General features: G+C 28.9%; 1 pseudogene; it reads right to left on the reverse strand.

Annotated features, from left to right (window-relative positions):
- Window positions 1-6054: 6054 nt before the first annotated feature.
- On the reverse strand, window positions 6055-6417 carry LOC149203519 (TPD1 protein homolog 1B pseudogene; annotated as a pseudogene).
- Between the last annotated feature and the right edge of the window lie 523 nt (window positions 6418-6940).

The raw sequence follows: 6940 nt of genomic DNA on the forward strand, positions 1-6940 counted from the left end.
AAAGTAATTGATCTTCCAATATTCCTTGTAATTATAAAATTATGTATGAAATCAGGCAATTACATTTTATGGTTTGATTATTGTACAATGATGTCAACGATGATTTAATATGCCATGGAACTATGTTCTCTTAATTTTTTATTTTTTTTATATATGGGTTTGTGATAGGAACAAAGTGCAGTTCCATACTGAAACAAAATGAGATGTTAACTGAAATATTTAAAGACCAACCAACGGATGTTCAGACTAATAGTTTTCCACACACACATTAGCCATTTCCATACAGTTTCAATACAGAGGTTTCTCACATCATGAATAGTTTCACATGTAATAATTTCACATAGTCATTCCATCATAAACGAATGTGAAATGTTATTCCACTATTCAAGAAGAAAATAGGTCCAACAATACTTATCTATTATTCTTCCTTTACATTCTTTCTCAACCACCAAGTCACAAGGAAAAGGATGCTCCTCGTTTGAGAAAGTTCAAGTTTGAGAGAGGTCAAGAGTAGTTTGTGTAGGTAAATGCATCACCCATAACTATCTCCAACCAATTGAAATGTGAGCTTCCTCAACATCTCTACCTAAGTTACTTCTATGTTTAGTTCCAGATATTACTTAAATATAAAAAATTAGCAAACATTTATAAATATGTATACATATCTCGCTTTATAAATCCCATAACCAAAAGTTACCAACATTAATTAAATATTCACAAATTTTTACTAAGGTATTACCATTCTTATTTTTTAAAATATTTTTAATTCTTATTTTTTCATTTTATTTTAATGTAATTATTTCATCCTCCCATCATCCTATAATTTGTAACATTATTTTAAGTTTATTTATTCTTCTGTCTTTTTTTCTTTTTTCTTTTTGGTAATGTGCCCCTCATTCTTCTAATTTACTTCTAATTTACTGTTATTTATATTTACTTTCATTAATGTATATTTACTTAATTTTATTCAAAATTTTCATAAAATTAATATAGATTCATGTTAAGTGTATATCTATTAAATGTTAAGAATAATTAAATTTCTTGAGATGAATCTTTTTTACACATCTCTTTCATTTAAAGCAACACATCAATACAATTTTTTAACCATAGTATTTTTGTTTTCATTTTTTTATATAAGATATACATAATATTGAAATATTTATTAAAATATTTCATTTACGACCCACATTGTTTACATTAAAATGTATTTTTGTTCTAGTCATCTCCATCATATTGGGATATAGAAATCGTATATCCATTGGAGATAAGATGAACACCCACTCTAAATTTGAAGATGTGAGCTTTTACTAAAAAACACATATTCTTAATCTTAATCATTATTACAAGTATTAAGTTTTATAAGTTCTTAGATATGACAATTATTTTAATTTATATGATGCAATGGATCTATTTATATTTTTTGTATTTCACATCTTTATATATAGACAATTTCTTATTTCTAATTTTAATAAAAACTTCATAGTACATATACATATAGCTATTAATTATTTTTTCAAATATTGTGGTTAAATATAAATGATCATTATTTAAATTTCTTATAATGTAATATGAATAGTATTATTTGTTGTTAGATCTAAGACTTTTGTGATCCGTAATGTAGATAGATGTCCTTCGGATTAATCACATAATCAAGATTTGATCCACATTTAGAACGAGCTAATGTGATCCATCCTCAGGACAAGGACAAGGCCAAGAACCAATCGATATTAAGGAATAAATAGTATGGATGCATCATTGCCCAGAATTAGCCATTGAAAAATTAGCCATTAAAATAGTTAATTAGGTAAGTAGAATATTTTGAAATTACTCAAGCAAGTACACTATTATTAATTATTAAAGGTGGTTATTTGTTTATTAAAATAATAAAAATATATTCTTGGTCAAAACTAGCCGTTAAAAAAACAAATTATAAAAAATAATAAATGTAAAATAATCAAAATATTATATGTTTATGTTAACTCTTATAATATATATCTATATAAAACTAGCTTTTATTAATGTTTTAGTGACCGAGGTCACGAGCTATAAAATCAAAGTTTATAAATCTATTTGTTTTAATGTTTTAGCTATTAAAAAATATAAATATATTAATAAAAAAATAAATAGAAATAAAGAAATAGATAAATAAATAAAATAAGTAAATAAATAAATAAATATATGTTAATTAGAGGGCTAAACTTAATTTAAATAGATATATAACTAAGAAACAAAAAATTATATACATAGATTACATATATTAATAGATCTAATAATCATGGTGCCTAAAAAGAAAGTTAGGGAGAGACTCTAAAAGCATAAAGGGAAATAAAGTAGATATATAAAATAGATATATAATAATGAAAAAAAAAGGGAGACGAGAGAGAGGAATCAAGAAGTGAGAGTTGGAATTCAACTCTTACTTAATTTCCAACCTTCATCCCTGTTAATATTTTTGTTATGCCTTTCAATCTCAATCGCTTTCCTAAGCTTCCTATGGTAGAAATGATTCACCGTGGAAATGACTTTGGAATCTTCAATGGACACATGGTGCTCTGTTTTTCCTGCATGCTTGGCTAGCGCTGATGAGCGGGATCGACTGTGTCTAATATCTGCAGCATGCTCATGGATTCTCTGTTTAATAGACCTACCCATTTCCCCAGTATAGGGAATCTCACATGAGCAAGGAACAAGGTAGAAACCCTTTGTTTCCTTAGGGTCAATAGCATCTTTTACCGATCCCAAAGAATTTCTAATGGTTTGGAGAGGCCTAAATGAGGAAGCAACATCAATATTTCTAAGGATATGTGCAATCCTATCCTTGGCTCCTTGGGTATATGGGAGATGAACCTTAGAGACAGGATCTACAAGAGCATGTTTACCTCTTCTCACGTTGCACGCCTTGTGAAATGCCTTGTGGCTCTCAGATATACTATACCCATTGTTCCTAAAGACCTCAAGAATATGATATTTGTCTTAATCTAGGTGGCTATCATCAGAGATTCTTAGAGCCCGGGTCATAAGAGTGCAAAGAACATTATATTTTTCAGCCAGAAAGTGATGAGAGCATGCATGGAAATATTGATCCATGTGAGTTTTCTTTCGAAACACTTGGTGACAGACAGAACCATCATCCATTATATAAAGGAGAACGTCAAGGAAGGGTAGAAAACCATTCTCTTCCACTTCCATTGTGAGCTTGATGGATTTTGATTGAGAATTAAGTTGGTTTAGAAATGGATCCAATTTCTCGCGGCCATGAGGCGAGATGACACAAGTATCATGAACAAACCTCTTCCAATTTTTAGGGTGAAAATGAGTTGTGGCTAAAGCCTTGGTTTCAAAATCTTCCATAAATCAGTTAGTGGCAATAGGGGAGAGAGGGGAACCCATCACAACACCACAAGTTTTCTCATAGAACTCACCTTGGAAATTCAAGAAAGTTGAGGTGAGGCAGAGCTCAACTAATTTGGCAGTGTCTTTGTCAGTGATGCAATTAATGATATTAATGGCCTCCTGAATGGGTATTTTGGTGTATTATTTCTTTATTTATCACTTTTGAAAGAAATTATTTATAATTTTTTTATTAAAAAATTGGAATATAACAAATTAAATTGAGTAAGACTTTTTTTTCTTTTGTAAGCTTGGGAGGACTACACCTTTATCATGCCTAGCTTCTCACCCGGATCGGGGGATAGCACAAGATTTGAACCCGAGACCTCTGGTTCTATGAGACTTCATTAACACAAGATTTGAACCCAAGAACTTCCGGTTATGTGATACTTAATTTCCATGTCCATTGCCAATTGAGCTATCTAAAGGGGACAATTGTGTAATATTATTATTGTTTCTATTACTCTTACTCTTTTCATTTCCACGACCATTGCCAATTGAGCTATCTTAAGGGGACAATTGAGTAAGATTATTATTGTTACCATTACTTTTACTCTTTTTATTACCCTTTTCATTTTATTATTTTTAAATTAAATCGACATTAATATTTTATTATTATTATTAATTTGACGCTTGTTTAGAATATATCATTTAATACTTCAATACAACATCTATGCCATAATGTATGCAATACAAACTTGTTTTTTAGCTATTTATTTATTATTATTATTTTAATTGTAAATGTAACCACTTATTGATATAGTACTTTACTACATCTCCCTCATATTAAAATGTAGAGGATGAATCTAATTTATTTCATATATTTATTTACTATTTCTCATAATCCTAAATGCTTCATAGCAAATAACAGGTTATTAAATTAACCTTTAGTATTTTTTTACTCATTTTTATTTATTATAAATTTAATATTCAATTTCTAACTATTAGTTAATCATATTTTCCTTATAATTAATTTTTATTTGATTTTTTAAAATTTATTTTCAAATTGCCATTTTATTTTTATTCGAGTATAATTTCTTTCTCTTCTTTTTCCATGCAAGATGATAAATGAAATGATTCTTAAAAATGCCAAGAATTTCATAAATAGATATATAATTTTCTTCCACAAAAATTTATACCTAATATTTATTGTTTACAACATAGAATTTATACCTAATATTTAGGGTTTACAACATAGAAGAATCTTAACTAAAAATATAAAAACTAATTTATTTTTAAGTATATCCCTTTAAAAAAACCATTTCTTGATTGGTAGATCACACTACGTTTTTTCATTTGCGTTTTGTAAATTTGGGCATTTAATTACTACTTTCCATAGCCACGCTCATAACAAAATTGTATCACCCATTTGGAATCATTAGAATAATAAATAGTATTTGGAAAACATAATTGATAATGAGCTTCAAGTTTGACTGATTACATAGAGGTCTTCGAGCAATCGATCACTGGATACAAAACAGGGCCATGCATATATGGGTTTAAAGAAGAAATAATAGAAACTTGATATAGGTTATTTAATTAATTATTATAAAATATATTTAATTAATTATTATAAAATATTTAGCACTATAAAGATTTTAAAATTTTATATAAATTAAAGTAAATTATATTCAATTATTATTTTTATTGAAAAATTTTATTTTAAACCATACACATAGACTAATTAACATATTTTAATTTAATTTTAAATTATATTTAATTGGCATAATCTCAAAATAATTATAATCAAAATTTTACTATAGAGACTTATTAGGTAATCAAAATTAAAATCCTAAATTTAAAATATAAATTAAATTAAAGTCTTTCATTTTTTTTTTAAATAAATAAATTAAAATTTTAAAATAATATTATAATTTTCTTTTCCATTTATATTTAATACAAATTTACATTAATTTTTTTAAATACACCAATTGAATTTATATCTACCTTTTTTAAAATATTTGAAAAAAAATTCATCAAAATACTTATTAAGTTATATTTATATTTATAATTCTAGTTAAAAGCATAACATTAATATTAGCATTGACCATTTAAAAAGGTATGCTCATTGTGAAATAGGCATCCAAATAAACTAAACAACTCTCAAAAGATATGAAAATAAAACATATGATTCATGGAGATTAGTTACCACTCTATTTATAAAATAATAGAGATTACCTTTTGAATAGTATCACCAAAATACACCAATTGAATTTACATATGCCCTTTTTTATATGTATATTTATAATTCTAATTAAAATCACAACATTAAAAAAGTAGGCTTATTATTAAATAAGTATCCAAATAAACTAAACAACTCTCAGAAAATATCAAAATAAAACATATAATTCAAGGAGATTGTGACCACTGTATTTATAAAATAGTATCACTGATGACTTTTTATCTACTCAATTATTGAATCTTATCCCTTCTCATTAATAGAGGTACAATGCTTTACTAACCACTGAACTAACCTAGAGAGATACAACATTTTACTACCAACTAAACTAACCCTCAGAACCAGGACCAGGAATACATTCAGAAACTAACCCTCGAAACAAGGACGAGGAGTACATTCAGAAGTTAAACCTCAGAACCAGGACCAAGTGGACCTTCAGAAGCACAAGGAAAAAGATTAATATCATGACTGTGTGTGTTAATTGGTTAAGCATCGCATTTGACGGAAGCTACTTTCAGTGGATAGATGGCATTATTGGCATAGTTGAAGGACACACCATCTCCCGCCGCAAATTTCCCATCGTCCTTCACCAAGTAGTCATTGTAGGCGATCCTCCTAAATGTTTTAGGGTCTATCTCTATCGTCGACACGAACGAGCTGCAACTGATGTGTATATTGTTGATTGCACACCCAATGACACATGTGTTTCTAATTTCCACAGCATATACAGGTATACCATCTGGCTCTGTGTAGATCATACGCTCACTCACTGAAATGTCTCTGCCCGAAAACACTTCACTGACTCTCAGGCTCTCTAAGTAATTCACATTAATGGGTGATCCACCCATTTTCTTCACAACGGCATCAGGTTCAACATGTGAGAAAATTTAGGAATATTCACACTGCAAACAACAGCTAAACAACATAGGGGCCGTGGTGAGTACTAATGCACAGAGCAATCATTTTTTTTTATATGTAATCCTTCAAAAAGCTACCTCCCCCCTTTAACCTAAGATATATATCACTTCCAAATTTGATGATTCTATTCCAATTCTGTAATTTCATAAGTGCAAAAGGGGACATGTAAACCCAAGGCTGAGGTTACACCCGGAGTAGTTTTAAATGGTCCTGCATTGCAGTCGCACAGGGACCACAAGTGGACCTATGCTATCATTTGTAAATTCATGGGATTACGGCCCACTATAAAGGCACTACAAGCGTGGATTAAATATCACTGGAAACCAAAAGGAAGCATAGACCTACATCTTGGGTCAAAATGTTTCTTCACTGTGGTCTTTACAAATATTGAGGACAAAGACAGAGTGTTTGAAGGAGGGCCCTACTTCTATGCTGCAGCAGGCCTCTACATGT

The sequence above is a fragment of the Pinus tabuliformis genome, chromosome 2_1, assembly GCF_031772625.1.
Source record: "Pinus tabuliformis cultivar Carrire ecotype Pingquan chromosome 2_1, CPIR1, whole genome shotgun sequence".
NCBI lineage: Eukaryota > Viridiplantae > Streptophyta > Pinopsida > Pinales > Pinaceae > Pinus > Pinus tabuliformis.